This window comes from Falco rusticolus, chromosome 5 (assembly GCF_015220075.1).
Source record: "Falco rusticolus isolate bFalRus1 chromosome 5, bFalRus1.pri, whole genome shotgun sequence".
Classification (NCBI taxonomy): Eukaryota; Metazoa; Chordata; class Aves; order Falconiformes; family Falconidae; genus Falco; species Falco rusticolus.
The window spans coordinates 17586189-17605325 of record NC_051191.1 but is presented as its reverse complement, the minus strand read 5'-3'; the positions used below and the strand labels follow the sequence as shown (position 1 = coordinate 17605325).

The window sequence follows — 19137 nt, the reverse complement described above, 5'->3', positions numbered from 1 at the left end:
TTTGTTTCTCAGTCATCCAAGACCATCTGCACATTCCTTTTACTCTAAAGATACATATTTCCATTTCAAATCAACTTGCAGTTTGCTGAATATAGTAACCCAAATACTGTGCTTGAAGACCTCTTTAGATAAACTCAAATGATTTCATTTCTTCTTCTAAAATTCCTGTGGACTGGGTACTTCTAACAGTATGCATATCTCTTGAGTATGTATAGACTTATCTAAATTTGTCTATAATTTAGGAAGCCCACAATGATTTTCAGTTTTCCACCTTAAGTTGAATATGGTTTATGGCCAGATAGTTTGTTTCAATTTGCAGGATGTTATTTATTCTAAATAATCTTTCACCAAAATCCAGCAGAAGTCAGAAAAAATGAACTTGGAGCTGACTTTCTAAAAGACTAACACTTGGCAAGTTGTTATTATGACAAAACCAATTTTGAAAATTGCCTTTTTTTTTTAGAAAAAAACTATCTCCTCCCAAGTCTGCCACACGTCCTTTCATCTGATAGCAAAAAATTGCAATAGAGAACACAGCTTTTGCTCTGTTCCCCCAACACATTTTTCTGTAGTTCTTTTCTCTCCTTTCAAGACTACAGTACTTCTGTGCTATCTGTCTCTAAGAAAACTTACAGGATGAAGCCTTTTTAGATAGCTTTCATAAAAATAGGAATTGTCTGCTACTTAAACACTATACATTTTGCTGATTTATTTTTAATTTTGTCCAGCACTCTCTCATCCAACCTCTGTCTATATTATGTCTGATGATTTTTTTGTTTGGTTGGTTGTTTCAATTAAAAAAGTAACTGCAATGATTTGGGGCAGAGGGGGTAGGGGAAGGCATGTAAAACAGTGTAAAATATAGTCAAGCATTTCAGTCATAAACATAAGGGGGAAAAATCAAGTAGGATTTATATATTGTGCTGCTCTGTAACAGATTACAACTTAACTAATAAGCATTTCACTGTTCAGGGACTGAGCACATTCTTTCACAAAGAACCAGCAACTCAGCACGCTCCACCAGCCAGGCTCACTGCTGATCATTAAAAAACCCCTGGAAGGAGCCTGTAGCCGGGAAATATTAGTCCTGTACATATTCTTCCAAAAGTAGAGATCTGTAAGACATCTGCCTTCTTTTTTGTACGTGGATGTAGTGTAACCTGCAGAGACGGACATGGTTTAGATTTGAGAAAAACTAATGGTCTCTCTCTCTTAGTATCTTAGTAACTCCAGCATCCAATGATGGGAATGATGGACACTCTTCCACTGTAGCAGTGTGGTCAGGTGTGGAAAGAAACTTCCCTGTTTGCCTAATTGCAGCAGCATCTCAGCTTTCAACTTTCGCAATAGCTGTAGCTACCTAAATCAACTTCAAGTCTGGTATAAAAATGGTTTTGCTCTTACATTTTAGTACCCACAAAAGCTCGCAAAAATGAAATTTTATTTCATTTTATGGAAAGTAGTCCAACAAATGAATTGACATATATACAAGTTACCTGCGGATCTATAAATTTCCCTCTGTAGCATCTTCCAGAAGCTAAACACCAGTGTCTTGACCTGTTAAATTCAAACTGTGGGAAATGAGGAAATATAAAATTAACCGTAGCTCTGCCCTTGCTTATCAGTGGCCTGCCATATATATTTTGCATTCTGTTTTTGCAGATAATATACAAGAATTATGGAAAAAGCACTTCAGCTACTCCACAGAAACACTGTATTTACTCCCCCACCGGCCCCGCCTTTACTCACTGTATCTTCTTACCACTCTACTCTGTCATGCACTGCTTTTGGAGATAGGCTGTCACAGATATTCCCAGTGGCTTTTGCAGAAGTAGAATTGGAGTGAGTTAGACTGAGCTGTCATGTACTGTAATTCTTTATTTTATGCTTTTCAGAAGGTTTAATTTTTCTGAAGTGATGCTCTGTAAAAGTTATTAGTGATAGTCTTAAATGTGCGTTGACAATGGTTTTTTGACAGAGAATGTGATTTCTTAATGTAGGAGGATATAAATTTATATCTGATTTCTGCCATACAGTGATATTGTCTGTAAGATTGAAAACCTAAATGAAACACAGGATCCTCCCACAACAACAACAAAGGATCAAAGAAAAAAAATCTCCCCCAAATGCACCATACCCACAAAATTACCCAAACTAATACAAACCACAAAAAAAGGAAGAGACTAAAACTGAATTGGGACTGTTGGGTGAGTCAAAGGCACCACATATACAAATATCTCACTATGTGAAGGCAGCAAGAATGACACTTTAGAAAGTTCCTGAGGATACACCTTCCTCTTCACCATGACTGTCTCCAGAGGAGAATATATGTAACAGTGTTTTGAAATATATAGAGGGTTTCACATTAAGTGGTAAAATAATTTGCTGAACTATTTTGTCCTGATGATAATGCAAATGTCATAATTAAAGCAATCATTTGGCATAGAAACAAAGAGCCAATCATGGTTTGTGTCTGTGCCACACAGTGGTAAGCAAAGTCATCTGTACCAGTATAAACAATGGACTTTTAGATTTTGGGGCATAACCTCGATTATATTCCAGACAAATACTAGAAAAATGTCCTAAGGCTACAGATTATTATGTTTGGGATGATGAGTGTTAGATTCTTGGCACAATTACGAATTTGTCCCATTTTATCTCAGTTTTGCTTTTTCTAATTATGTGTAATTTACTATACAATGATGGAAAAAAATCCCTTCTTCATTACACCTGCCATCCTGCAGATTTCATGTCTTTTATTATTCAAAGAACTGTTGATACAGATGTTATGCTCATAAAAATTCACATGCATATAATGTTTCCTACAATTATCCCATGTACTTTATGAGCATAATTAAGCCCTGCAGCACAGTTAAATGGCATTCCAGTTTCGTGAATAGGTAAACTGAGGCATTGCAGTCATGACTTGTTTAAAATTACACCAGTGTAATGACATTAGCAATAGAAACCAGGGGCTCTGACTACCAATTGTTTGGTCTGAATTGTGAGAACATATGGCCTCCATTAACCCAGACTGACTTCAGCTACAGCCACACTTCTTTACAACTTTGTATTACAAATGTTTCACTTGCATTAAGCTATAATGGTTGTTGACATTTATATTTCATCAACTACTTCGGTTCCAAGTGCCTTTTTCAGCTTTCCAAAGCCACATCATAATATATATACATTCATATTTTTCCCTTATTTTTTTCTATTGAGCTTCTACCCTGTTCTACAAAACCTTGTCCTATGACCCTGCAGTGCACTAAGCACACTTTAAAATTCTCTTCCCTTTCCTGATGATTTGTTTCATTAGTGACATTCTTCAAATCAAATGTACCTAATCCATGGTTCAGTCTACTAACAGGAAATCGGTTCAGTGCACAGGGATTTATATAACAAAAGAAGTGCTCACTTAGGGAGTACTTTTAATACTTGGTTCATTGAAAAAAACGCTGACATTCAGATTTTTCTGACTTTAATGCTTTGGTGTTTCAGTTTGGATTTAGCTGTAAATGAAAGCCTTCAAAAGCCATATAATCCATCGATCTCATATTTGCTGAAGCACAAGTTTCATGGTACATGAACGTTTTTTATTTCTTTGATTTTTTTTTCTACTGTAATTATGTCAGCTATGTTACTTCCAGGCATACTTAATTCTGTTTGTTCTGCTGTGCAATTCTTAACCAAGGTCCAAATATCTATTTTATTTTATGTTTGTTTAATTTTAGGATAGAGACTGTAATCTCAGCATCTGAATTTATTTCTTGTTGGGGGAATGTTCCTCTTTTGTATGCTGCTGGTACTTCAGCTGTTGGGGAGTTGAGGCTTAAATGTTCTGCTTTGAGATGTGGGTATCTAAAGATACAGTCATTTTACCTGATAGATTGTGTGTGTGTGTGTGTGTGTGTGCAGATTTTTAACTATTTTCTGACACGAGAATTTCCTGTATTTCTGACGGGAATAATTTTTTATTTCTCTTAACTTTCCAGAGGCGTTATTGATATAAGAAACTATACCAAGGGGCAGTTAATTAGGTTATCTCATCACCTTTCAAATAACTTTAACTAACTGAACAACTTGGTGTTCTAAGGAAAGACCAAAGTCTACTGTACCACAACCAGTGTGAGCTTCGTTGACTTTCAGAGTTGTTAATCCATTGGTAATAACCAGAAAAAGAGAAAGTTGGACTTTAAGGTCAGGAAATTAAAACAAAAAAGAGCAATTATGCCAAATGAGCTGTGGTGGAAATTGTGACGAAGCCTAAGGAATGATTTTTTCCTTTTTTATTTTTTTTTCTCCCTCACGGAATAACGATTCCACAGTGTTACTGGTTATAATATGAAGGTCCTAAAGTAGCAAGGCCGTTTTACTACATCATATCATGCTTCTTTTATTTTTTCATTTTTAAATCTACTAAAATAGCATCTGCCCCTGAAATGCTTGTGCAGCTCAGCTATGGTTAAATGATTCATATCAATATATTTTACAATAGAAGTATGCATTATGATCAGATTTGAAAGAAAATACGGTTCTGAAGAAGGGAAGTGAAAAGAACCCATCCAGAATATGAACAAGAACTATATAACGTGGTTTTATACTCTTAGTAGGCAGCTGAAGAGCTTGTTTCTTATGAATTATCTCATGGGTTTTCCATTGCAGTTTGGTGGGATATAGGGATTCTTTGAAACCTGTAGCCACAGAATCATGAGGCAGGCACAAATCTTCTCCACACAGATCCACAGTTTTCAAAGAGGAGTCATTGCCTGCTTTCAGTCACTACTGCTTGAAGTGATGGTCTAGCTCATCACTCATCTCTAACGATTCTCTTCCTTCCCTATGGGGTACTTATCTCATGAAATGAGCCACATAGATGACAGTTTTAGCCATGCCCTAAATAAGAAAGAAGTTCCTCCCAATATATCCTACTTGACCTTCTGAAAGAGAGGACAGAAGCAATCCAGCCATTCATTACCTAATTTTCAATTCAGAATACACTTTATCTGACTGTAGACTGGTTTTAAAGAAATGAGTTCTTCGCATTTCAGTCATCTTTTTTCCCTGTTGTGATGAAATGCCAATACTATTCAATAGGCTACTCTATAGGCAATAAGATCATTGTATTGATTAAGCAACTCTTACTTATCTAAGACTATCTGTAAAAATAAGAGTGTTTTGCTATGACAAGAAAAAGTTGACTAGTAGCAGGGAAAGAATGCCAAAAGCTCCATGTAGCATCTGCAGTACATCCTAGTACAGAGGAGTAACTGTTGTTCTTTATTCACAGTGAAAAATACACTTAATATTCTGTGTATGAAAACTGCTGTCTGTACCATCACTGGAGGCAGATGAAACTTATTTGCAAGGCAAAAATCCACAACTCCCTTTATGAATCCATTAGGGAACATGAGATGAGCAGTCAATATCTATAATATAGCCAAAGTTTCACCTCTCATTTAAGGGTAGTCATAGATAACTTACTTTTGTCCTGCTCTTTTGTTACAATGAAAAGTCCTTCTGTATCATATTTTAATAGAGTAGCAAGGCAGAAAGATTTGCAAAGTAATGTTCTATTTGTATTTTGTGCTTGCTAGGCTATGAAGAGTTTTAGCAACAATACTCAAATGTTGGTGCTCAAAAAATATTTTATGAAATTTGATATCAGAAAGTAAGCTAGCATCCAATACTGGAAGGGCTGAATGAATATGGACTGAATTTTGGTATATGTAACCTTTGTTCACAAGAATTTTTCTTGTCAGTGGAGAACAGGTGCAGTGAGGTAAACTGTGACATAAAAATCTTGACATGTATGTCAAAAGTGGGTTTCTCTTCATGTGTAAAGGTATTCCACAGAGTAAAGAAAAATAAAGTAGAAGAAAGGGCAAGATTAGGCGCTTAGTGTTGAGTCTGACAACTGGATAAAGGCCTGACTCTGCAAAATTAGGAACTGTCCTATCTACTTTCTGAGGAGACTGAGCTGTGTGCTTGGGATGCCAATTCATAATTGGCATATAATAGTAAATAATAAAATTTCCACCTAAAGTATCATTAAAGATTGAGGTTTTAGTATTATTACTGGGTTTTACATATAGGAACTGCAACACTTCATCTGTGTTTTAACTGTTTCTAATGTTCTCATTGCAAAGAATGTAAGACCTAGGAAATCTTAATTGTAGTTCTACATTAGGTCTTCTTATTGGTACCATTCACTACCCATTACCAGTCATAACTTTCAGCTCAGATTAACAGAAAAACAGATAAGTTGTTACTATTTATTTTAATATAAAAACAAACAAAAAAACCCACAAAAGCAAAAAAAACCCCACTAGTGGATATTATTTACAGAAGGCCTTTGTATCTTGAGTTGTAGTTAAACATGAACACATCTTAATTCACAGATTTCCTTTAAAATCTTTACTTGTCAAGTTTCTTTTGCCAAATGTGGGGTTGCTGAATTCTAGAATCCTATTGAAAAATAAAACTTCTGGTGAGTTCTGGAAAAGTTGCGATCTCTATCATAGTCAAGTCATCAAAGATGCTTATAGAGAAAACATTTTTATTTGTGCTAGGAAAAAACAAAGGCCATTAGAGATAAAATATTATTAATTAGTAGCTTACTGCATCAGATTTGGTTTCCACATGACGTTCACTTTCAGTGCCTATAAAGTGAATGCATTATTTGGTCTGCTTTTGGATTTGAAGGCATGGGATCTTAGTAATAATAAATAATGGCACAGTGAAGAGCTACTGGCCTTGTAATGGGATGGCTTGCCTTCCTCTTTCACTGTATATGGAAGTAGGATGTATGATTTTGTGCCACTGTGAGATGTCCTCAAGAAAGAGCTGCTTCTTCAGACCAATATGCTTTGTAGACCCTGGCATTCACCTCAGACCCATGAAGTTTGTCTTCAGGGACTGACTGAGGCAGATGGACTGTACTTCATCCACAGTTGTCAGGATATATAGTGACCTATGTGTTAGCCCAAATTTAATTCTGACTAATCCAGATTATGGCTATAATTTGTTGATGGTGTTTGAATGTGGCTGCATTTGTATGTGACTTTGACTTCCTCCTTGTCTAAAGGATACATGTTCTTTTTTTTTTTTTAAGATATGTGGGCTTTACCCTTCAGACCTTCCACTTTATAATGCCTGATTTTCCTACTGGGTATTGAGAAGTGCTATGAATGGAAGTGGATTTCTGGTAGAAGTTTCCTCAGAGCCAATATAAGCAGTTCTTCAGAACATTTCCACAGTCTGACCATTTTCATTTGAGGATATTTTTGTGTCTGAATCTTCTGAAGCACACTGAATAGGTGTTTTGTTTGTTGTCCAGAAAGAGAGGCTACTTCTGATTCTCATTCTGATGGGGAGACAATGGCTGAGGATGCACTCTGAATTCCATTGAGCAGAGTAAACATACAAAACCCACAATATTAAGAGCGATGTGGATTTTCAGAACTCTCCCAGATTTTAACAAGTAAGAATGCCTCCATGTTTGCAAATCCACAAAACTGGTCTGTTATGAATCTTGTGGTTGAGTTCCAGAATGAGCTCTTTATTCAGCCTTTCCTTATTTCCCCTGCCCCTCTGTATCTTCACAAAACTTGTAAAAGTTTGGTAGCTTAAAGATGTCAGTTTCACTGTAAAAATAATTTGAAATTCACCAATGTGCTCAAGCTTAGTAGGGGAGCCTGAAGGACAGACAGACAAATGTATGTATGTGAACATCTCATGCCCACATCCTCCTCTCCTACCTTCTTGCTTCCCTTTCTGCAATCACAGGAACCTAATTTTCCTTAAGAAACCAGCACAAAAAAATATGTCACTGTTACACCAGTGAATCTGTACTGACTTTTGGGAATCATTCTTGATTTAGATCTGAGAGTTAATTAAACTCTGAGCCTTAATGAAATCATTTAGGTACAGACCCTGCAAGGATGTATCATGTGGCTTTGTACAGGTGAGCAGTTCCAGTCAACTGACTGAGATTATTCACCCTTGTAAGTTTTTGCAGAATCAGGTTTTTAGTTATAATTTCAAACTTCAACTGGTCTTTCAAGTTTTGAAGAGAATCTGGATAATTCAAATGTGTTTAATATGTGAAGGAAGATTAGTAACTGCAACTGTACTGTTATGGCTATAGTGAATTGATTTATATGGGTACAATCACAATCATTCCTGATTCAGAGCTATTATAAAGTAAGTCTTGTACCAGTGTAAAAGAATGCAGTATATGTGACCACATATATATTTAAAGAACAAAACCGTAATGCTTGATACAATACTTCTGTTGCATGTCCTGTGATGAGATTGTCAGCATTAAATATAAGCAGCCTTTAAAAAAAAACCAAACCAAACCAAACCAAACCCAAGAAATGGTGAGTTTAAAGAGCGACCGTGAGGATGTATTGTTTCAGGCAAATAGGAAAGTTGCTGCAACAGTAAATGTCGCTATAAAAGAAAAAGGCAATTTGAGGACGAGGAAAGGAAAGATGGAGCAGTCATAGCAGACATGCAGAAGAGGGCCCGGTATTTTATGGGGAATGAAAGCGCGATGCGGTGGTTTGCGCAGCGCGAGGGCCGCGTGCGGCGGGGCGGCGGGCACGGCGGCCGCTCTCCGAGGTGCTGAACAGGGACGCGCCGCCAGCTGCGCCGGGGGGTGGCAGGGAGGAGCCGTTTGGGGAGGAAACCGGGACTGAACGAGAATAAAATTACCGCTGCTGAAGAAATGTCAACAGTAGCTTACATTGTTTATAGGAAGTAAGAACATAGACTACGTTTATTTATTTATTTATTTATTGGAGTTGGGATTGCGTTCTTGTGATGTTTCGCGATGGTTCTTATAGGGAATATGTATGTCTGCGTTTTTGCGTGCTCATGCACAATATTTAGAAAACAGTTTGATGTGTTCTGCTGACACAGGCTTCCCATTGTTGCATTCCTTGTGCATTAGATCTAGTCAGTGATATGCTTCCATTCTGCTTTTCATACTGAGTTAATTCCCTCTTCCAGTGGGCAAGCACACTGCAGAGTGTTTCATTTACTTGTCATGGTGAGATCAGGAAATCTATTGTTAATTATTATGGTTTCAATTCCCAACTCAGCTGCCTATGTCAGATGTGCCATTGTGTGTGTGTTTGACTATTAATGACTAGATTGAATATTACTATGTACACTATGAATATAAGGGCTTTTTTTTTAGGCAAATTCTTCTAGAAAGAAAACATCAAAATGGTACCAGGAAAGTCTGAAGGTCTTTTATACAACTATCCAATAATTTATTTAACTACAAAACTATAAGCGTCAGTTTTATGTGTGCCTATAGGAAATAACTTATCTAATTCTTCAGACTGTTTTAAAATGCACATAACATGCAAGGACATGTATTTTAAAACAGCATATGAATACAAAGATGGATACAATTAATAATAATAATAGCACATTTTTATTAACTAGAAAATATTACCACACATAGTAAAAATGCTGAAAATATAGGACAGGTGAAGTAAAATAATTAAAATAGTATCTGATCCACACAGTGTCTATCGTATCCCATAATAATAAATACATATAATATTTTTAATATATTTTGAGTAATTTCATTATGGGGGTTTTGTTAGTAGGAGCTATTGAGTCAAACAAAGGAAAAATCCAAACTTCAGTTTAAACTCCTAGCCTGTAGAGGTCCCAATGAGTTCCCCACATTAAGATTTTTAGAGTGGTAGAAAAATAGTATGGAAAATTATTATCTCCTTTTGCCATATAACCTGGGGGGGAAAAGAAGAAGAAGAAAAAAAAGCATAATGATTTCTAGTTGTTTGGTCTCTTCAGATTTGAAATCTAAAATCAGCCACTCATCAGTGAAATGTTTGTTGGCTTCAGTAGAAAATTATAGTCTTTAGTTTACAATAGTGAATGTGCTACCATTCTGTAACTAGCAAACTGTGGAGCTGCACTATTTGTGCAAATAGTACAGGGCAGGTGTCCTCAAACTTTTTAACCAGGGGGCCGGCACGCGGATGAAGTGGCAGGCAGCCATCTGCGGCTGCTTGGTTCCCCCCCCTCCCCCCAACCCCTGGCGGGGGGTGGGTGGGTTCTGTAAATACCGGGGGCCGGATTGAGGACCCTGGGGGGCCGTATCCGGCCTGCGGGCCGTAGTTTGAGGACCCCTAGTATAGGGCTTCCATTTTATTTTGCAAACATACTATAGCATCCCCATATAAACATAATCCATTTTAAACGAAGTACATTAATAAAGTATATACAAATAGAACACCAAAATGGATAACTAGCATTTTGCATAATAATGTTGAATGGAAATATTATAAATTAATATACTTTCTGCTTAACAAGTTGATTTTTTATTTAGTATTAGTATGATATGAATCCAAAATTTGTAATTAGAATTTTGAGAACTGTTTTAAATGGGTTTTGTATCATACATAGGCACTAGTGAGTGCTGAGCAAACATATAGATGAATAAAAATGTAATAACTTGGAAGCACAGTGCAGTAATAAGAAGTATGTAAGAAGGCTCAATCAAGAGTCATTCCTGCTAGTGGTCAGATCAGTATTGTGCACAGGATTAAAGAATGTTTGCCATCATGTAATTCAGCTATTTATAAATCAGAGTGAAATAATGTTGGAGTAAAGCCACAGTCAGTCGTTATTAATGTTGATACAACCACAGTGATTTTTCAAATTTACACCTTAGTTGTCCTTTACAGGTCACAAAATTATTTTTCTCCATGAAAAAGTTTTACAAATCAAAACTCATTATGCTTGACTATTTAACAGAGGAAAGAACAACATCATTTATGTAAAAGAACTGGCAAAGTCTTTGGCCAGTTTTAAATGAATTTAATTTTGCAACATACTAAGTGCTTTTAACAAAAGCATTTGGTGTCTGTGGATTCAGATCTTAAACTGGATGAAAGAGGACTAGGAAGCAGTCAGACTAGGTTAAGGGACTGTTATTATTTAACATACTTAAACAGGTGAAATCTATGGAGATTTTTTCAAACTTTTCTCATACAAACAAACAAAAATGCATGTATTTTTTAGCCCTTGGACAAAGGATCACTTTGCCTAATTCATAAAATGGTATCTTTTCCCAGTTCTAGGGAGGGAGTCAGCACACGGACAAAGTCAGAGATGCAGAAGGACATTCCAGAACTGGCTTTAAATAAAGTAGGTCACATGCTGTAAACTCAGAGCAGGTAGAGCTTTATTTTTTGCAGGCAGTGCCACAGGAGTTGTGTGATAATGCTGCTGTTTAATAAAGAGTATGGCATCTTTGTACAATACTTATTCTCTGGGAAGAAGGGGAAGAGGTCCTGTAATAAGAGAAGTGTGCAGAGTGAGTCAATCAAGCGCCACTGGAAGAAGTGGTCCACACTGTGAATAAACCAGTAATTGACATCTTGTGGCTACCCCCATTGTAATCCAATTAAACTTTATTGAGTTCCAACGGGGAAAGCAGTAGGGGTGCAGATCCTCACTGCCATACTACTATAGGCCATCCTACTTACAGGCACTGGAAACCAATTAAAAACTTACTTATCCCAGATAGCATGCTTAATGAACACACTGTCTGGAGAGGACTATAATTATCTTCTCCTTCTCATCATGGGCCTGTACAGGCATTAGTAGAGTCTCAGGGAGAAGCAGCCGAACTGTCCCAAGAAAGTTAAATTGATATCCTCCAGAAAATAACGAGACATTTTTATGGGGTTTATTTCCATCACTACCCACCTGTTTCTGCCAAAGTTGTTAAGATTACTGTGCTTAACAGTGAGATGAAGACATTCAGTCTTCTCTGAAACACACACCTCAAAACTGGCTGGCAAATGAGCTGGCAAGAATTTTTCTTAAAGTTTGGCTGAAAGTTACACATTCCATTCCCCAAATGCTCTACAAATTGAATTGAATTGAACCCTCTACAAACTTTGCACGAGGGAATGACTTTGCCATTTCATGGATGGAAGGCCATGCCTGTGTAGAGGTTAACAGCATCGCTGAAGACCATTTAGATACTAAAGTCAGTTATTTGTATAACTTTTCAAGATGGTATTGTGTTACTCTGAGGGACAGGTACATTTACCGTGTTGGTGCGCCAGGCGTGTGCGGCGGCGGCGGGGCGGCCGCTGTGCGCAGGTGCCCGCAGCCCCCCCTGCCCGCCAGCCCGTGCCAGCCGGCTCCAAGGCGGCCCCGCCGCTGGGCAAGGCCGAGCCCTCAGCCACGGCGGCGGCGCCCCCGGGGGGACAGATCGCAGCGGGGGGGACCCCGGGCCGGGGCAGGGGGTGCCCGGAGGGGGCCGTGCCCCCGGGGGCGGGCAGCCCGCGCCGCGCCGCGCCGCGCCGGAGCAGCTCCCGGCAGCGGGGAGCGGAGCCCCGGCCGGGGCCGGGCTGCGGGCAGGGCCGCAGCCCCCGGGGCGGGGGGCCCGGGCTGGAGCCGGGCGGCGTGTGAGGAGCCTCCCCCGGAGGGGGCCGGGGCGGCAGAGGCGGCGGGGGAGGGACTGGCCGCAGCCCCGGCCCCGGCCCCCAGAGCGATCTCCCTGCCCGGACCCCCGCGGGCCTGGCTGGGGGTGGCTCCCCTGCCCGCCTGGGGGGCACGGACACCGCCGGGGTTAAACCACCGCAGTACCATTTTCCTTTCTTGGGTTTGATAGGGGTCACCCAGAGCAATCATCACCATGCACATGTGTACACACGTGTATATATGGCAAAGTGAAGAATGAAATCTTTCTTTCTTCAGTCCAGGTCAGCAAAATGTTTAGCCTAGCTCTAGATTCTAGCCAGGATATGGGTATTGAGAGGTATGGGTAAAGAGGTATGAGATACTTCAATGGCTACACATAGTCCAAAACCTCATTTTTGTAGTGTTGAGAGGTTTCCTGTAGCCCAGTCTTCTAAAGCAGCAACCGAGGGGCTGCTGCTGTCATCAGTGCTGAATAGTATCTCTCCATTCAACTCCCCTTTTGCCCAAGCAGTTTCTTTAGTAGTGTGCAAGAGCTGATGTCACTCCTGCATCGCTCCCATAAAGAAAAAAACAGCATGGACATTCTACCAGGCTAAATAGTGAATTTTCTTCTCACTCTCAAAAGGAATTTTGTTTCTTATGTTTTTATTGTTCATCAGGTTTTTGTGGAAGGGAATTATTCCGTAATTTCTTCCTCTGATTTCCCGTAATTTGACAAGAAAATGCCAGGAGCTCCAAAGGATGTTTGTATTAACCTTGCTCATCATCCCTCAGTTCTTTATGTTTGTTTTAAAGTCAAAGATAATGACTAATACATTCCACAGAGTGGCCTCCACTAAATGCTTTCGCTAGCACGGGTCACAGCCCCCACATGTCAAATGGCTTATTTATAATGTCACTGGAGTAGGACTGCATCTCTACCTCAGCCTCCATTCTTTCCCCTTCCTCTTGGTCATCTTTCTCCTATGAGCACAAAAGACTGTAGGTGCATTCAAAAACCAAACCAAACTTAGACCAAAATTGTTAACCTTACTGATTAGAACTTACAGTGTTTCTGAAGGTGCAAGATACTTAATATCCTGTCAGTGCTACTGCTGTAGTGGATTCTTCATTGTATAAATTACACGCGTAACTTGTGTGCACTTGGATATTTTCACTCGTCAGCAATAGTGATGTAAGTGATCTGAAGTTAATAGTGTTTTATCTCCTTTAGCATTACTTTTGAAAGACAGACTTGCAAATTCTGTGTCTAAAGAGTAATGGAAAAGGAAAGCATTCATGCCTGTTTGCCGCACAAATTCAAAAAGACTTCACAAATACAGTTACATGACATATCCTTTTCTTACTGATTGGACATAGTTTCATTTTTAAGCATATACCTTTTTAACTTGCATATAAATAAACTGTAAAAATATGCAACCTAGTTCTATAGCTTCATTTAGGAATAAATCCAGCCGTAAGGCTGATCTGTATTATAAGTAAAAGAGGAATTTTTATTGTTATTTTATGTTGATATATGCATGGTTTTACTGTTTTGAAATTAACATTGCAAATATTGAGACTGTTTCTATAACAAAGTCGACCATTAATTTATTTTCGTCATGCCTCAGTAATTTGATTATGTATGTGTTATTGTTCAAATTAAAGTTCTAATTTTTAAAAGAGTATAACTTTAAAATAGTGACTCAGCTGGGAAACTTTCAAATTCTTCTCAAAGGATTACAGGTGATAAACTTCATGATTAAAAAACGCTCGATTTACTTCTTGAGTACAATATCAGTTTGTTCAGATTTTGATAAGTATTACTGCACACAGTTTCCAAAACAAAATTGTTATCTGCATGGTTGAGACAGGTTTTCATCCATATTTATTATATGGGTTTGGTTAATTATGTATACATGACTGTATGTCTGTGTAACTATATGTACGTATACATACAGCCTTTAGATGGAAGGTAATAATCCAGTTTCTTCCAGTGCATGAGGCCTGTACTTATTACTGCATCAACACGTAAATTCGGTGTTTCTTGTTCCTGTGAATTTGTGTGGCAGCCCAGATGTTATAAAAGGCTTTATGGAAAGTCTAAAATCATTGCTTTATTCTTAGAGATTAAATGACACTAGATGGGTGACCACAGCATTTCATTGTTGAAAATCTGTAGTGTACTTTGCTTTGCTAAACTGAACATTTTTGGTGGCTGTAATAAGTATGCATAATATATGGTTCTCTTGCTCATCAAGAAACTCATCACTGTCAGTGGAAGTTCTGTGCACAGAGTGACACAACTGCATGTTAGTAGTTGACTTTAGGTGGAAATTTTGTTGAGCAGCCCCATGATTTACACGTATTGTAACTGCAGGCTGGCAGGATAATGGTGTCTATTTGCCTTTTCAGCAATAATAGGTTAAGCCTGTTTCTTTTCTAAAAACAAGTTTTATGTTGACTTTATAGCAATAAAAGACTGTTGCTGATATCAAAGTTAGAAAACAGTAATATGTATACAATTCTGTGTTATGAGTTCTGAAGCAATCAGGGTAAGAAATATAATTTGACTGTCCATGCTAGCCTCTTCAGATGATTTTCTCAACTGACTGTCGTTTGACCAATTCTAGCCAATATATGTCATTACCTTTCTTTCACTATAGTTGCTTCAGGAAGGTGAAGGGAAAAAATATTAATGGAGTAACTACATGTGAATATACAGTCTGAAAAAAACTGCAGGATTCCACGCACATCCAGAAACTTAGATGATCGTGGTGGAATTGTATGGGTTTTCTGGCCTCTGTTGGTTCCTGTGGCCTTCATTGTTGGGATTAGCATAAAGGTGTTCAAGCGTGCAAAGCACTAAATATTTTTCTACAAGGATATGCTTACCTTGGTGTGACAAGAGTCCCAATTCTGCAATTTTTTCAACATGCAATTAAATGAAATCTGGCACAAGCAAAACTGCAGTAAATTTATTTATTTTTTTTCTCCCTATGAAGACTGCTTTGAAAGAAATTCCTATATTATAGTTACGGGAATTTCACCAGCCTCTTGGAGCCAGTATTGGCTTCTCCCGAGAGCTCATGAACTATGGCAGAAACTTTAGCTACGACAGAAATGATGTGAAGCACTCCTCCTACAGCATCACTAGTAAAGACGTGTCAGAGTTAAAAGCCTTAAGTCTCTGAAAGTCGGAGCAAGATAAAGAGTGTTGGTAGTATGAATCTTGTAGAGATCGCTTTGTAATATGGTGCAGATCATCCATGGTATCTCATATAGCTCTTTTTCTTTGGTATCCTAAACCAAATTCAGGTTAAACCTTGGTGTGTTTATCCAAAAGAATTACCTAACATCCTAACAGTGATAATATGGAAAGCAAAAAGCGGAAGTCTCTGTCGGTGTGTGGTGCCAGAGGGACTGAAGCATGGTCTCTGGAGAGATCTGCAGTTAATATGAGATGGATAAATGGTTATTTGTGATATTGTTGGAAACATCAGGAAGCATTAGAAGTGCCTGCGCTGGACAATGGATGGATGAGTGGGATTTCTGTCTTTCACTTGAGACTTTACGAATATGATCATAGGAGGGTGGGCTTGGATTTGTTCTGGAATAGGCGATATATACATCTACACATTTGAAGTTTCTCAGAAATATTGATTGAACATGGATGGCTACTTTACCCTTTATGCCTAGTTTTGCAAATGTTTCCTGTTTGCTAACATTTTGTCATGAATGCAAAGGAGATGTGTCAGATGAAATTCTGGTCTTATTAAACCTGATAGAAAAATTTTAATGATAACTGGGGTTAAAAAAATCAGTATTTTGTCAAGACTTGGCAGTCCTTGTTCCTTAGAAGATTTGCTTGCAATATGTTGTTTGCAAGTCAATCTAACTTTTGCAACATTATTTGGGTATTTCTGAAAACTTGGCAATAACTAGGACTCTCACAGGATCTGGGGCTACAGTTTCATTCTTTCAGTCTTTCAGAGTCTAAGCTCCAAAGCCCTGCACAGTATGGTAGCTTTAATCAGGGTAATCCCAGGGAATGGGGACATTGGATAAGCTACAATTCAGAAAGTCGGGTTTGCACATAATGGCCCTTATGTCAAAAATATTTTGAATTACAATGTAATAATGTGAATAAAAAACAAAGAATTGTTTTTGGTTGGGTATGGTCCATTTGCTGTTGAGATAATAAATGTGCCTTCAGCAGAAATACTTAAAAGATCTTTGTAAAAAAAAAAAAGTACGTTTGTAAAGGGACTTACAGAGCCATCTCTGGAAATATGAAAAATAATTATGTTTATTTAGGCATAAGCCCCGACTTTTAAATATATTTATAAGTGTCAGGGTATACAAGCTATGTGTGATTATGGCCACTGAAAAGTTTAATTACGCATCCTTCCACTGTGCCTGCTCCTGCGGATGGCCAGAGGAGCGCCGGGAAGCAGAACGCCTGCCGGTCTCCTCCGAGCTGTATTTTCCCCCTGCTTTGTAATGTAAATGGCTAGTTTGAAACCCACCACGCATCCCTGCGCTCCATCCCCGAGCATCCTTTCTGTTTGTAACGGGAAGATCACCTGACCGCCACCTAAAGCTGCCCCTTTTCCTGAAGGCGCTGGGAGGGCGCTGGGAGGGCGCTGGGAGGGCTGGGGGCGGTGGCTGCCGGGCGGGGGGGGGCGGCGGCGGAGCCAGCGCTGGGGCGGCCGCCGGGGGTGGGAGCGGGGGCGCCGGCGGTGCTGCTGCTCCAGCCCGGGGAGGAGGGAAAACAAAAGAGCTCAGCTGCAGTTTTGTGTTGCTGTGTCTGGCTTAAGCAGAAGATTCTAGACATTCGTGCCGAAAAATCAAAGCACAGCTGAGGCTACATCTACCGGGAAGGTATTTTCTGCCCCCAGAATGGGCTGGATCAGTACAGGTGGTTTGCAGATCACGCGAAGACAGACGGGCTGAGAGCCATGGAAAGGTGGGATGAGACTCTGCCTCTCCTTCTTGCCCCCTACCCCCCCACCCCCCCACCCCTTTCGCTTTCTCTCTCTCTTGGTTTGTAAAGCAGTATAGCTGGGACCTGAGATGGGGTCAGTTAAAGAGATTAGATGGCTTTTAATCCCACAAAGCAAAATCAAATTTGGAGGCACTACTGTGTTCAGCCAGATGTTGGATCCAAACTTGGGCTGTCGGACTTGCTTTGCGCGGTTCTTGTGTTGCTTTTGATGTTGTCTTTGTTTAGAGTAGTTCCTGTACGAAACACCATGCTTTAAGGCGAGCTGCATGCTTCTTTCACAAATTGTCAGATGACTGTTCCAATGCTGTTAGGATTTTGCCAGGGAAACTGCAAATGAAGGCTTTGGTTATGATGTTTATGGAAATAAAAGGAGCTGTTGACTTTGAATTTCTTGTGATGCGGGCACGGTTAGAAGTTGAGCTGTGGTTGTTGTACGTGGTAACAATGGGCAGTTCAAGTACAGCAAGTTTGAATGGTGTTTCTTCTGCAATTCCAAATGTATTTTGCTCTTACGATCTTTGGCTTTTCACTGAAGGCAAGGAATGTGGTGGGGGTTTGGTTTTTTTGAGGAAAAAGCCAACAGAATATTTTTGAAGATTCAAAGACAGAAGCAAATTAACGTTTTTATTTGAATGGATGTTGTTAACACCGGCATGCCTAAACATCTGAAACAAATCCCAGCAATTTTTCATTTCTCTTGCTGGGCAGATGCATTTCTTTTGTTCCTAGAAATTTTCCCTGCCTTTTTAGAACAAAAGGCATTTGCTTGTTTTGCTTTTTTTTTTTTAATGACAGCAGGAGAGTTATATACAAATTAGCAATTTTGTACCGGTTAATGCTCTGCTTCATTCTGAAGTAAACTGCCTCAAGGTATATGGAGGAAGGGGGGTGGGCAGACGGGGGGAGGCTTGACCAGTGTCCAAGAAGTACAGAATTCAGATGGATTTAAATCATATAGAGAAGGCTACATTTATCTGTAGCTGGATTTCAGCTCTGTGTCATGTAAAATCTGCAGACCATAGAAGGGAGATTCTTAGCAAGCAATAAATCAGATTTGTAATGGGCCTTTAAAATTTGTCTGTGAGGGGTGACTGCCTGGGTCCCCTTTGGCCAAATTAAGATGCAATCTGACAGTACAGTAGCATCTGCATGCTGACATTTTCTCCTGAACCTAGTGAAAAATGGCTCCACATCTCTTCTTCAGTCCCCAAAAGACGGTTTCTGAATAGCCATGCATTTTTCCCCTGTATTGTTGTTTGTTCTAATCACCATTCTCTCTGATAATGTCTGACTGGCTTGTTTTGCTTTCCTTGCTTTGACTGTTTGACTAGCTGAGGGGCTGTAGTGGGCAGTGATTGTTTCACCTGAAATCAGAACCTCATGCCAATACTACTGCTTACCAAGCAAAAAAAAAAAAAAAAATATTACAACTGAGTTATATGAATATTACTAATAAGGCAGCTTCTGCCTGTACTGATGGAATTAGGTAAGTGGGTTGAAAAACATGTGTCTTCATAGAAAATGTGCCGCCCATGATGCAGGTGAGAAAGAAAAGCCAGCCAGCAGTGAATGCAACTGACAGGTAAAACTGAAAATCCTAAAAAAAAAGGCACCAGAATAAATTCCTTAAAGGCCAGAAGTATGCCTATCGGTACAGGTGTGTG

At 39.2% G+C, this 19137-nt stretch overlaps 1 protein-coding gene across 10 annotated transcripts in view; it reads left to right on the top strand.

Annotated features, from left to right (window-relative positions):
• Window positions 1-19137, top strand: part of MAGI2 (membrane associated guanylate kinase, WW and PDZ domain containing 2) — a 755449-nt gene that overhangs the window by 333918 nt on the left and 402394 nt on the right. Inside the window, exon 1 of one of the 10 annotated variants that reach the window (XM_037389572.1) lies at window positions 17208-17434. The exons of the other annotated variants lie outside the window; for them this stretch is intronic. The gene's annotated coding sequence lies outside the window, so the exon portion shown is untranslated. Of the gene's footprint in view, window positions 1-17207; window positions 17435-19137 lie in introns of those variants that run through there. 10 annotated transcript variants of the gene reach the window in all.